Source organism: Otolemur garnettii, unplaced genomic scaffold (genome assembly GCF_000181295.1).
Source record: "Otolemur garnettii isolate 467f Iridium unplaced genomic scaffold, OtoGar3 scaffold00028, whole genome shotgun sequence".
NCBI lineage: Eukaryota > Metazoa > Chordata > Mammalia > Primates > Galagidae > Otolemur > Otolemur garnettii.
Window position 1 is genome coordinate 15222571 of NW_003852423.1, and position 12604 is coordinate 15235174.

Sequence of the window (12604 nt, forward strand, 5' to 3'; positions counted from 1 at the left end):
GACTCACATGCAAAAGTCACTTGGGCCGGATATTCTAAACAGTTTCTTAACAAACCATTGTTTAATCACTGTGAAATATTTGGGAGACAAACTTTTCTTGTCATGAGGTATATGTGGAAATGCATTGAAATTTTCATGTAAGCAGCACCCAGATCAAGCCTTTCCTGAATGACAGAGAATGGAAACTGGAGACCTGGTTATATCTTAGAGCATTCAGACCCTCCTGCTTGTCTGACGAGGAAAAGGAAGACTTAAACTTTAAAAAAATTATTTATAGCATTTGAATTACAAAAGTAAATTATTTACCTAATGTTTTGGAAAAAATAGAAAAGAAAAATCACTGAAAAAACTAAAATTATATAACTAAATTTCCTTAGCCTTGTGATTCTTGCCTTAAACAAACAAAAAATACACTTTTAACTGAGGTATGATTTACATACAGAAAGTTAAATCACGCGTTTATAGCTCTCCGAGTTTGAACACCTCTGTGTAATCAGCACACAGAGCAAGGAAGGAGATCTCATCAGCCCCACACACGTCCCCATAGGCCCCTTCCTGTCCCAACAGTCCCTCCCCACCACCATAATCATTGACTTGCCTTCTTTTCTCACATTTTGAATAGGTTTGTCTGTTTTTACTTTTCCATACTTTCATTTATAATTTTGAAAATTTTCCAACTTACAGGAAAACTGGAAGAATAATACAAGAAACACTTAGCCAGACTCACGGATCGCTGACATTTTGCCAGATTTTCTTCTTTCCCTGAAGCATTCTAAAATTGTAAACATCGTGTTTTACCCCCAAACACTTTATCAGGTTATCAACTAAAAACAAAGACATTCTCCCATATGTCATTCTCCCTCCGTATCATTATCACCCTCATAAAATTAAACGTTGATGAAATAATATGATTATAATGATCCTTAAGTTGCCTTTATCATGTCCATAATTCTATAATTTTTTAATCTGCAGTATGATCAATAATCATCTACTATGATTGGTTTTACCTCCTTTAGACTTCTTTAATCTGGCATAGTGTTTTTGCTCTTTTTTTTAAAAAACAAATAATACTGGCATTTTTCATGTTCAGGCTGGTGTGTAAAATGGCCCTCAATCTGAATTTGTCTGACTGTTTCTGAATGATTCAATTCAGATTAAGTATTTTTGGCAAAAATATCACAAGTGATGTGGTGTGTTACATTTCTGACTCAGGGCGTTTTCCCCCATATCGCCAAACGCTTGTTATTTAATTAAGATCCGAGTGTTGACATTTTCTTATGCCTTGTTACTGTTTGGGGAGGAAGAATATTCCTCAGCTAAAAGGTTTTTTCTGTTCTGTTTTCTTCTTCTGGTCACCCTGGATGGCTATTGCTCCATTTAGCCTTCGTTCTGAGGGATTTTCTTCTCCTGGACCAGCCCAGCAATGACGGTCACATGAGGCAGTGAGGGGTTGGGGTGACGTGTGAGGTTTCTTCATTCAAGAGCCTCCTTTTCTGTTTGGGGAACACAGTTTTATTAAGAAATGGCCCCCTTTTTGAGAGTGGCAATGTGTCTTGTGATTCTGGGGTTCTCTTGTTTTCACTGTATTCTCAATTTCCAGTTCCTTCTGATTTTTCTTGAGCCCCAAATCCCTGACGGCTGGCCTTTCCAAGTTACCCCTCTGCAAAACTGATGCCTTCCTGTGGGTTCCCAGCAATATCCCTACAGACTTCCAAGGTCCTTGTGACTCCACGAAGCCAGTGTTCTGATCTGCCGTGTCTCATGCCAGTGTTTTCCCATTTGAGGTGGGACGTTCTATTTCTGGGAGTTATTTTCTCCGATATTTCTCACCCAACACTCTGCTTTTTAAAATTCTCTTCTGCGCTGGTTCTTCTGAACTTGGTCATTTTTTTTCCTGTTTGGACATGAAGTTTGGAGTATCCTCTGTCTCATAGTTATGCTATGGGCATGGCTTTCAGTGGGTTTTCCTTGTTTTATCTTGTTGGTTCGTTGTGAAGTAGCAATGAAAATAATTTTATGGTTGGGGGTCGCCACAACATGAGGAACTATATTACAGGGTCAGGGCATCAGGAAGGTTGAGAACCACCGATCTATATGGTTTTCTGGAATATGTACGAAGAGATTCAGAATACTGAATATTTATTTCCTTTTGAGTTTTATTTCTTTTCCACTTGTTGTCTGTTGTAATTTTACATAGTTGTCATCACAACGTCTATTCAATTTTGCTTCTTTTTAACTTAATATTGTTTAAATTTTCCCAATTTCCTTTACAATCCTATAGATGTTATCATTATTTGTCAATGGGCCCAGAAACATTTTGCGAGTGGCTATGCTATGCTATAGTTTCTTCTCTTTCTATTGTTGAATATTTACATTGGAAAAGGATGATCACAAGTGTGTTTGGCATGAAGAGATTTAGTTCAGGCCACTTTGAGGGGTGAGTGCTTGGCCCAGAATGAGCACATAATAAACCTCTGTGGGATCAACGATTCTAAAGAAAAACAAAACTGGATAAGATTGCCTAAATGTGAAGAAAACTGAAGTGTCATTAAAAATGTACAGTCAAAATATATAAATCCTGTGTTTCAAAGGAGTTGTATTAACTGTTTAGGAGTTCACTTGGGGCACACCAGGAATAAATGCTCTGAGATTGTCAGTTTGAATAAACTTGAGAATTAAGTCAGGTGTTTGGTGGCATCAAAATGCAACAGCAGTGTCTTAGAGTAAAGTCATGAAAAAGAGCTTCGATCTGAGGGTAACTTGCATTCAGAGTGACTCCTGGGGATAAGTCACCGTGTGACCTTGTCAGCTGTTTCTCCCTCCATTGCATGGGTGGTGATGATTGAACCAGAGAAATGAATGAGGCCCGAAGCTCTGGATGTGTTCAGTCTCCATAAATCACTTCTTCCATTGTCTGAATACATTTGGGCATCCACAGTAGTTTATTTCCAAAGTATATAAAGAAGCAGAGGCCAAGGGTGTAATCTTGGAGCTATTTAAATAGAGTGGTTCCAGTCAAGACATGCAGCTGTTCCCAATTATTAGTCCATATATTCTAGGTGCCAGGGAAAACCCACAAGGGTGTCACTAAATTGAATTTTAAAGTGACCTCCTGTTCAGATGAAAATCTCCTAGCTGTTGTTTTTTTTGCCCCCAAAGACTGGTCTCCTATTGAACAAGTTAGCAACACTCTTGTCATGAATGAATCATTGCTACTGCCTATAGAGAAACTCTGAATTATTCCATAGGGTTTTCAAAGAACGTGGATTTACCTTCCAGGGAATCCTTTGTAAGAGCTGTCAGGCTAAAAGCCTGACCACAAGGACAAGTTTGAAATCTGCAAGAAGAGTGAAGTGTAACGATGGGGAGTGGTTTTATTATTTTAAACTTATGTGAGTTGTGTCAAAGTGTGATTCCAAGGAGTGCCCTGATTCTTGGCCCACCTTTTGATGGTTCCTATAGGGACACCGGACTTGTGGCCCATTTCTATTTAGGGAAGGAGGTCTGTGTCTCTCTGGCTTATCATAGATTATAAAAGCCACTTCTACCAGAGAAGTCCCTGAAAAACACAGGCCCCCAGAAAATGCCAAGGCACTCTTTTAACACAAGCTCTTACCACGAAATGTGCTAGTATCCCTTCTACCTAATTCCATTAGTGTTAAACAGCATAGGCTCTGGAGTCCTGGAATTACATCTTGTCTTCATCACTTATTATATAGTGTGACCTTGGGCAAATTAATTAATCTTGTTTTCATCTCCATTGTTGTGTCTATAAGAGAGAGATAATAAACTACTAACTTAATAGGGTTATTGTAAGAATTTAATGAGGTTCTCCATTTAAAGCACTTGCCAAATATTCGTGGCCAGTTTCTTTCCCTTCCTCTCCATTATCCTTGACCACTGTCATCCCTCACGAAGGATGTGTGCATGAAACCAACACACTGTTTTTATTTATCGCACTCCCTTCATAGAAGTTACCATTTGCTGAACATGGGCTATTTAAATTATTCAAGGCCAACTGTTTTCCTTTCCTCCTTTCACAAGGGAAGAGATTACAGAGAGATGTCTGAGCGGCCATTTCATAATCCCCAAAGCTAAGGGCATCCTTTGTTAGGCCAATGGAAACATCTCCTGGGGTCATTGGCCAAGCCAGAAGGTCACCCCACACCCCACACTGGTTTTGAAAGTGAACTTAGACCAGTGAAAAATCCCTCCTTGTACTCTCTCCCCCTTGGTGATTTCAAGAATTGAAGCTTGAGACAAACACATTTGGTAACTGTCAATATAGAACATAAAGGCAATGTATATATAATTCTATATGCCTCGGAGAGGTATTTCAGTAGAATATTTATTTCACAACTACAAGAAAGGTCTATTTAATTAGTTGTCAGGGCGAGTGAGTTTCTGTCTTAAAGCACATATGAAAGCTCTTTGAATGGCAGCATAGAGAATTTATTTAGTTGCTCTCTTTTACTGCGGTGAGGTGCCAAGCTGACTCCAGAGAAATCTTGCCATATGGTGCCTGGGAGTCTAAGTCTTAAATTGAATGCCTAGGCTGCTCTCTGTCCTTCCTTGTCAAGAATAAGCAGAGAGCAAGCCTTTTATTTCACACTAATGAATTCTTAATAGTTGATGTTTATGATTCTTTTTACATACAGTTTTTATGACTTATTTTACATCTATATGTTTCCTTGATTATACGTCCCTGAGTTCAATTTTTCCCCTTTATTCCCTCAGAGCTAAGTGCATTTGATATGCTGCACTTGATATGCTATCTTTTATTATGCAGAGGCCCTTTGATCTCTATAGAGGAAAGGCGCCATATAAATGCAGAAATCTATTATAATCATACAGAAGAGTGGCTTTATGGGTGAAGTCCAGCTTAGCGATACTGTTGGGTGGGAGAGTATCCTTGGCTGTGGAATGCTAACACCAAGTGTCTATTGAGATAGATGGGCTTGCATAAGAAGTTTATTTTTCAAATATGCTTTTTATTGGAGTAAATGTACATACAAAAAAGTGCATAAAATACATATATTCAGCTTGATGAATTTCAACCTACTAAATACAATCACGTAACCAGCAGTACTCAGATCCAGAAACAGAACAATGCAGCATCCTTCAAGCTCCTGCCCAGTCCCTGCAACCCTGGGAGGGCACCTCTGCTGACTTCTATCACCAGAGATTACTTTCACCTGACCTTGAACGTCATATAGGTCAAATCACACAGAATATACTCCTAAGGGCCCAGATTCTTGTCTTCAGCATAGTGTGGGTAAGATTCTGTCACATAGCACTTCTTCAAGTCCTTTGGCTGCAGAGGGTTTTACTGTACAATCATGCTACGATTTACCCCTTCTACTGAACTAAAGGCCATTGAGAACCAGCAGATTCAGGAAAAGCACTTAAAACAGGGCACAGGTTTTCCTGTTGTAAAGGAAATTTCAGTTTGTAGAGATGCCTTCCTTTCCCATGCCAGGAGGACTCTTAACTCTTATCAATGGGAAAGCTATTCCCTAAAATCTAAATAATACACTTTACTAAACAACCCTTGTTTACCATAATTCCCGGTCCCCTTCCTATAACTTGCTTCCCCTACCTGAAACCCCCAAACCTCTTTTCCTTTGTTTCAGCCTAAGATTGTATATAAACTCAAATTCTAAACACGCCTTTCAGTTACTCAGCTCTGGGCGTGTCCATGTGTAAACTCCACGCTCACGCTAATAAACTTCTGTTTGTTTTTCTCCTGCTAATCTGTCTTTGCCCAGTCTAATTTACAGGGAGCCAGCTGAAGTTCCTAAGATGGGGAGAGGAAGAGTTTTTTCCTCTCTTACATCACTAAATTGGCCTTGCCAGTCTTTTAAATTTTAGCCATTCTATTGTGTGTGTATGGGGGAAAAAGTAATATCTTCATTGCAAAGTTGGAGACCTAGAATAACAAAAGAGAGAGAAACGAAAAACAAGTTAACACATATTTAATGTGGCACAGGAACCATCCAAAATGAAGAACCAAAGGGACAGAGAGAGCCGTGTGTTTGCTTGGACAGTCATGAAGAAGGAGGGTCGGAGTACCGTGCGGTCTGGTCTAGTGATAAACTGTGGAACCTCGGCAAGGCCTGTTTGTCCAGATCCCTCCTGTGTCTCTGTGTCCTTATTCTTTTCGTTTGGGTACAGGGAAGACTCTAGTGAAATGGTGACTTCAGGGGAAGGTCAGAGTTTCTTGTATGGCCTGCTTCAGGGGACAATGGTGGGAGAAAGTCAGAGAGACATTTTTGCTTCGCTATTCTCTATGTGTGAATGCCAAGGTGCCGTATTTTGGGGTGGCATGTCCTCCATCCTATCAGGTGTAATGTGGCATCTACTGTGTTTTAATTTTCACATCCCTGAGAGCTAACAGTGCTAGGCACCTTTCCCATGTTTACTGACCATCTGTATATTTCCTTTGTGATGTGCTTGTTCAGTGTTTGTCCATCTTACTGTCCTGTTACCATTTCCTTATTTGTTTGTAGGGGTTCTTTATTTATTCTGGTTATAAGTCCTTTGTCAGACACGACACATGTATCATAAGTGTTTTTATTTATTTTATGGCTTGGATTTCACTTTCTTAATGGTGTCTTTTGATAACCCAAGTTTGTCCTTACAGTGTATTTGGATTAATATATTTTTTCCATAAAGGGAAAATTACGTAATGCTTTTATGATCTGTTAAGAAATCTTTTCCTATGTCAAGTCATGGAGCTGTTCCTCTCCATTTTCTTCCAGAAGAGCTATTCTTTTATGTTTTATAGTTAGATCTACAAACCATTTGGAATTGATTTTTTTGTGTGTGGATTGAGGTGGGGGTCAATATACACAATTTCTTTCTATATAGATTTGCAATTGCTGCAATAACATTTATTGAAAAGATCATACTTTCTCCATTGAAATTTGTTTCTGAAGCAAGTTCAGCATTGAAATTTAAACCAGGGAGACCAGTCTCTTCTCATGCATAGGTTTTCAGAGTGTTGTGCATAGGGGTCAGTGTGGAGTATGTTTAGAACATAGACACCTAGGCCACACCCAGACACTTGATGATTCACCGCAGACCATTCTCCTGCCTGGGGTTCTGGCCCATGTCCTGAGGCTTGGCATTTCTCTCAGGACCTCCCTCAGAAAATTAGACTCCTTGTCTCCCACCTGTTTTATCTGCGTATAGGCCCTTGTGCCTCCTGTAATCACTGGGGCAGCAGTGATCAATTAACAAGTTAATTTGGGGAATCCTAGTTATCATATCGACTGCAGCATTTTGTTTGATTACTATTCTCTCCCTTCATAGTCCTTCTTCAGTACTTATCAACTAATAACTGTTGACTTGAATGTCACATCTCCTCCATTGCCATCCTAGTCTGGTAATGAACAAAGTTCACTGCAGAGCAAATCTGTCGAGACAAATTGTTGTCTTCTAGTATAGCTTAGCCCAGTTGTCTTATTGTCCTTCTGTTAGGATGCACTGGCTTCAATTAGCCTTTATCGAATAACTACTATTTACTGAGGATTATCTTAGAATCAACTTTTCATCCTCAAGGTTCTGTGAGTCCCTGGTGGGAGGGAGACTGCCAGCCCTCCTAACAGACGAGTACAAAGAACAAAAGAGAGAGGCATAAGGATGCTCAGAGGAGGATCCCCTCCCTGGGGGAAGTCCAAGAAGCCTCAGCAGTGGTGGTTGAGCTGCGTCCTGAAGAGCACGTAGGAGTTTGCTGGGGGATAAGTGAGTGAGGGTATTTCAGGCAAAGTTAAAAGACATGACTAGCACTCTGGGAGTTCAAAGCAGGAGGATCACTTGAAGACAGGAGTTGGAGAATGGCTTCAGTAAGAACAAGGTTTCGTCCTAACCAAAAATAAAAAAATTAGCCAGATGTGGTGGTGCATACCTGTATTCCCAGCTACTTGGGCAGCTGAGGCAGAAGATTGCTTGAGCTCAGGAATTTGAGGTTGCTGTGAGCTGTGATCACGCCACTGCACTGCAGCTGGGGTGACAAAGTGAGACTCTATGGTAAGTGAGACTCATAGTTTAGCAACATTGAGCAGGTAAAGGTGACTCTGCATGTGTGCAACCCCCACTAGCTCAAAAGCCCATGTCAACTAGGTGGCAGGAGCTCTTTCCTTGCAAACAAAGTACAACTCAAACTACCAGACACAATTCAATTTAAATTAGTAAAATTTGGGGTGAGGGGGCATGTGAGCTGCAGATACCCATGGTTTTAGAGGACAAAGTCAATTTCCCCTCAAGGAATATACACATAGACCAACACGGAAGGGGTGTCCCTTGGCAATGAGTGTGTTATTCAATTGCTCAGCGCTCGCTGCAGGATTTGCTTGCCTTACCGATGGCACCAGCCAGCACTCAGGTAGGGTGGTATCTATCCCCACCCTCCTTTACTGAACAAGTGCAGGTAGTGGGGAGAGATGTCCTCTTCCTGACCTTGGTTTAGGTGATGGATGCTGAAGGCATCTGACAACAGCTCCCATTCCCTGATGAGCTCATGAAGACCTCAGTGCTCTATGGAGGGGTCAGGGGAAGATGTGGCTGCATCTGTACCATAGATAATAAAATGGGGCGGGGGGACACTGCTAATTCAGTGTAAAAAAACCCACAATCATAAATATCCCAGAGTGAAAGCAAATCCCAGAAAGGCTAGTTCTGAAATTGGAGGTAATTAATTCCTCATGCAAAGTGCTGAAATTCAACCCAGACATCTCTTTTTTTTTGTTGTTTCTTTCAGACAGTTTACAGTCCGGTGGGAAGTAAAACCACGCAACCCTTGGTGTGGTGCCGTTTCACTGTTGTCTCTTTTTATTATTTTGCTCATTTTGATCATTTTTACGTGAACATGTGTATAATGAATTCAGCTTCCCTTGCCTATGAGATTTGTTTTACCCTAAGGAGCTCTCTTCTCTCCATCAGTAGTGAGATGGTGAGAGCATTTCTCAAGGAAACAGAAAGATCACTGGACTAAAGCATCGAAGGTAAATGCTGACATTAATTTGAAATTCTGGTTTTTTTTTTTTTTTGTAATTCAGAAAAAATGCTGATGTTTAGCAAAATCAGGCTTTAGATTACAGTCAGAAAAATAAGGTTTAAGTGCTCTACCCAGGGAATTAGAAACCTCCGTACCACCCTGACCTTGGAGGGTCTTGTTCTTGAACTCTCTTCTAGAGTCAAGTTGAAAATCTTTTTAATTTCTAAATGTGCTGCTTATTTTCTCCACACTGCACCTTTATACTCCTCATTCGCCCAGTCGGAGACATCTGCCCTGCCTTTCTCTTCCTGTCAGTAAAGTCTCCTGTTGTGTAAGTATCTGTGCCCTGTTGGAGCCGCTACCCTTCTAGGTAGCAGGAAGGAAGAAAATAACTAAATACATATCCCACTTAAACCTTAACCCCAGAACAATTTTCAGACTCCCCAGATCTGTGTTTTTCAACCTTTTTTATCTCACGGCACACTTGAACCTATAGTTAAACTTCCATGGCACACTTAAATTATGTCGATGGAAAAGAAAAGAGTGAAGCCAGAACAAGACCCTGTCTCTAAAAAATAGCCCAGTGTTGTGGCAGGTGCCTGTAGTTCCAGCTACTCGGGGGGCTGAGGCAAGAGAATCGCTTGAGCCCAAGAGTTTGAGGTTGCTGTGAGCTGTGATGCCACAGCACTCTACCCAGGGTGACAAAGTGAGACTGTCCAAAAAAAAAAAAAAAAAAAAAAAGGGAAAAGAAAAGAATATACTTACTGTGCTTTGAACTTCTTTCAAAAATAATTTAATTAAGTTTAAAAAAAATTTTTCTCAGCACTCCTAAGATGGTGCACTGATTAAAAATCACTGCTCTAGGGAAACCTGTGTTGGGGGGACAACAGCTCAGGTTCTCTAATTTCCATTCCAATTTTTGTATGCTTGAACTTTTATAGCTACAGTAAAGCAAAGAAATATGGACATTTGTGTCCAACTTTCCTCCTATGTATTATCAGCAGTATGAATTCCCACATCATTTCCACTTAGAATAATAATTTTGACTAGAAGCTCACATAAATGTATAAGTTTGTATATGTGTGTGCACATGTGTGAGAGTGTTAGCAACTTTTCAGGAAGAAAATGAAAAGAGGTACCGGGTGGGCGGTGCCTGTGGCTCAATGGGTAGGGCACTGGCCCCATATACTAAGGGTGGCAGGTTCGAACCTGGCCCTGGCCAAACTGTAACAAAAAAATAGCTGGGTGGTGTGGCGAGTGTCTGTAGTCCCACCTACTCGGGAGGCTGAGGAAAGAGAATCACTTAAGCCCAAGAGGTGAAGGTTGCTGTGAGCTGTGATGCCATAGCACTCTACTGAGGGCAACAAAGTGAGACTCTGTCTCTAAAGAAAAAGAAAATAGATAGGGGAGTTTTTTAGAGACAGGGTCTTGCTCTGTCACCCAAGCTGGAGTGCAGTGGTGTGATTATAGCTCACTGAAGCCTGGAACTCTTGGGCTCAAGTGATCCTCCTGCCTCCACCTCCTCCATAGCTGGAACTACAGGCCTGTGCCACCATTCTTTGCTAATCTTTAAATTGTTTTGTTGAGACAAGTTCTCACTATGTTGCCTGGGCTTGTTTTAAATTTCTGGTCTCAAGTGATTCTCCCACTTTGGTTTTCCAAAGTGCTGGGATTAAAGGTATGAGCCACCAGTCCTGGCCCCTACTGGTCTTTCCACAGTGGCTGGGTACGTGGCATGCAGGCTGCTCTTGCTCTCATTGGCTGGTCCCTGGATGGACGGCAAGGTGGTGCCTAGATCTATAGCTGGACTGTGGTCCTCCCTGGCCCCAGCTACAATTTGGTTGCTGGCATCTCCAGGCAGCCTTGCCCCTGTGTCATATCAGTCTCTTTTCCCACTGCCTGCAGCTGATAAAAATGTCCCAGTAGGCTTTCTGAGCTGAATGGCTCTTCACAATGTCCCCTCCGTCTTGTGCCCTCTCCTGACTCTGCTTCGACTCTTCCAGGAGGTCAGGGAGCGTACTGTAAGATCCCAGGGCAGGCTGCCAACTCTCTGTTTGGTGGAGAGGAAACCTCTGGAGCAGACTCCAGCTCGCCCCACCTGACTGTGCCTCTGTCCTCTGTCTCCCCTGGGTGGTCGTACGTCTCAATACTTTCTGATTCCACATTACCTGGTCTAATGTGTGCCCTGTGCTCAGTGAGATGCTTTTGAAATTGAACTGAATTGTCAGTTCTTTTTGGTGAGCTGGTTCATACTTTATCTTCTCAAAATTTTTATGAAGTTCATTATTGAAACACCCAAAGACATAAGGGTCTTCTGATCCCTGATGCCTGGCTCTGGGTGGTGTGTCTAAGCCTTCTAAAATCTCAAGTTTCTCTAATAAAAACCACCATAATCTAAAAAGTCAAAATTAATGACTTTATAGAGTGCTGATACCCAAATTTTAAGGAATGCAAACAAAAACCCAAAATTAAAAAGTCCCCTAAAGATTGCTGGAGTTTTAGTTTTGTCTGAACATATTTGGTGGGAGAGAGAAATGAGTTTGTTTGTGATTCACTTACTTCCTGATTTGTTCTCTTTGCTGTTGTTGATTTAATCTGATCACCTGTACAGAAGGTTCCAGAGAGCACTCCTATGTGCTGAAATACCCAGTCTGGCAGTCAATCCAAGGAGGTATCTAAATGGTTTGGGCAGAAGGTTCCAGAGGCTTTGGGGAAATAAAATCTCTCTGTTGTGTTGTCACTTCTTTCCTCACCCAGTGGAGGAGCACTACCAACATGCCGGTAACCAAAGACAGGCTAACAAAAGAAAAGCATAACAGATTCATCTAGTCAAAGTTTTACTGATATGGAGGCTTCAGGAATTAAGACCCAAAGACCCAGGGGAAACTGTCTATTTTTATGCTTAGATTTCAATGAAGAATGGATAGCTGGGGAGAAATGTGATTGGACAAAGCATGTAATCTAATGGTAACAGGCTGAAACCCAGCAAGACCCGTCTGTTCAGATTCTTCTTGGCCTCTCTACGTAGCATTTCATCCTTCTGGGTATGGCCAGGGCCCCCCTGGGTAAGGGTGTCTGAGGGAGAAAGGAGAGAGTGACCTTTCTAGGTTTTGTGGCTTGTTTTTGTGCAGATTGGAGTGGGGGTGGGGAGTTTTAGTTTCTATGACCTGCCTCGGGGAAGAGGAATTCTGATTTTTATGACTCAAGTTTCTGAGGAAGAGGGGCAGGAGATGGAAGGTCAGAGAAATCTTGTTTCCTTGGCCTCCCAATGTCCTTCACATTAAAGTACTCAGCATACCAAGGGCCATCTTGGGCATATTGCGTTCCGAGCTCCAACAGTTGTAGGGCTACATGGAAGAGGGTCTCTGCAGAGGTACGGGTGTTGGCTAATTAATTCACTAGTGTTTTTCTTGAGTTTCCTGTGTGAGTCTGGCACTGTTTTAGGCTCTGAGGAAGAATTATTTCTAGAGAAAAAAAAAAAAAAGGTTGCCCAAGATGCTATATCGGCACACGATGACAAAGGGAGGTTTTGATGGGGGGAGGATGGAAACAGCTCCCACACTGGGAACTCAGACGACTTTCAAGCTGTAATCTTGTGTCACAGAA